At 39.3% G+C, this 2037-nt stretch overlaps 1 long non-coding RNA gene across 1 annotated transcript; it reads left to right on the forward strand.

The window, feature by feature from the left end:
• Positions 1–757: 757 nt before the first annotated feature.
• LOC141621161 (uncharacterized) lies at positions 758–1787 on the forward strand. Its single transcript, XR_012532121.1, has 2 exons — positions 758–845; positions 1485–1787. It is a non-coding gene; the product is annotated as an uncharacterized LOC141621161 (long non-coding RNA).
• Positions 1788–2037: the final 250 nt, after the last annotated feature.

Consider the following 2037-nt stretch of genomic DNA (forward strand, 5'->3'; position numbering starts at 1 on the left):
AGGCATGAGACAAGTGCAACTGGGTTCAATACAGTAAAGGACCAAGTGTTAATATGAGGTTAGTGGAGTATTGAGTGATACTTTTGTTTGAGTTATGAATGTGATCGATCGTAAGTTCAGTTTCAGCTTATTGATTTCAGTTTATTAACTTAGAGTTTTGACGCTTGGGTTATGCTACGGAATGTTAAGAGTTGGGTCGGGAATTTTGTTAGGGAGTGTGTTGGTCTTTGCTAGTTTTAGCCTACTTGGTATGACAATATTAATTCGATTGTTCGGTTAAAGTATACTAATTTCTTAGTTTGCGTAAATTGTGAGCTCGTGACATAAGTTGTAAGTGTAGTTGAATTTGCAGGTTTAGGCTGCGAATTGGATTGACTGAGTTATAATTAATTTGCTTTTTACCTTGAATGGCTACTTTGGGTCAATTTGGAGTTGTTACCTGGAGGACGTAGAGAAGAGAATTGGTCACTAGATTTTAAAGAATGGAAAGAGGTGGACAAGCTAATAAGTGATTTTGTTTGCCTTTCAGCCTTAGTTGGATCAGGTGTATTGAGACAAAGAGGAAGGTTGATACGGTTGGTTAGGACCACTGATCTCGAGAGCATAATAAACTAGTTTTGTCAGTGTGTATAGTGAGACACTTGTGGTATATTTTCGTGTTTTTCATTTGTTAGTCTCGGGTCAATAGTTGAGCGTTTTGATGTAATAGCGAGTCGTATGATAAGTTGGAGTTACTTTCATACTAAGGAGCGTAGTAATTGGGTAACTTGTATTACTTGTAGCTTGCGGATTTGAAGAGAAAGAATTTTTATATTAAGCTTAGCTTGGATTGACCGTCTCGAGAGGTAAGGACTTTTACCCTTTTTAAATTTAAGTAAAGAGCATGTTCGGATTAATCATTAAACTGTTTTTATAATATTGTGGCACCGAAGAATTTTCACTCGTATTTCTAAATTTTGAATGTTACACATTGGAATGGTTTCGGCTCAGGCCGCTTTGGAAAATTTGGTTTCTTCTGGTCTAGATGGTTTAAGGTCGTCTCGACGCTCCCGGGATTACGTCCGAAACTAAACTCTTGGCCCGAGTTCATTTGGGTGGGGATTGTCCGGCCCCCACTCGCTAGGTAGTTAGACTTTCTCCTTTGGCGGTTCCATCCTACTGACTGCCCAAATGTGAGAGGTGCGCACTTTTATGAGTCTAACAAAGCACAGGTGGTGCCTCTAGACCGTGTCAAGGGTAGGACCTTGGCACACATGTGGTAAAAGTTTTGGTTTTGAATTGTTTGGTTAATATTATTGGATTTACAGCACTTGGTTTTGAAATGTAATTCTTGTTTTTACTTTGGTTTCAAAGCTTTGTTAATTTATAATACTGTTTTTGAATTTGTCAATATTTCTTATTTTCGTAAACTCGCTTTGTCTTGACGTCCTTATGTTTTGGGTCGTTCCCCATCGGAACTGTACCTATTTATGTTTTGGGTACAGTTGATAGGTACAATTGAGATGCTTGAGATGCTGCATGGGTGCATACCGGATCCGGGGATTAGTACGAGCGTGGAAGGATTTTGAATAAAGACTCCGTCTTACACTATTTATAATTTTATAATATCATTGGATTTGAAATTTATTTATTGTTTTAGATTTTGTAAGACTTAAGTCTTCCGCTGCAACGTTTAATTGTTTTGATAAAATTTTGAGACATGTACTTTGATTTAAAGGTTACTCTGTATTTACCTTGTACTTGGCATTTTTAGCTAAGTGTGGAGTGACAGCCGTGAATTTTCCATATCTTCTTTACCGTTTTGGTCGTGAAAATTTAGGGCTGTTACATGGGTTGTGATTTGTTTTGGTGTGCGGGTGGTGGTCTAGGTGGGGCGGTGGCGGTGTCGGTGGTGGCGTCATGGAGGTTGTGGCGGTGGTGTTGTGGCGGTGGTTTATGTGGGGTGGCTGTGTTGGTGGCGGTGATGGCATCTTGATGGTGACTGGTGTGGTGGTAAGTAAATAAGGTGGTTGAAAGGTAACAAGGGTAATGAAATCT

The sequence above is a fragment of the Silene latifolia genome, chromosome X (genome assembly GCF_048544455.1).
Source record: "Silene latifolia isolate original U9 population chromosome X, ASM4854445v1, whole genome shotgun sequence".
Classification (NCBI taxonomy): domain Eukaryota; kingdom Viridiplantae; phylum Streptophyta; class Magnoliopsida; order Caryophyllales; family Caryophyllaceae; genus Silene; species Silene latifolia.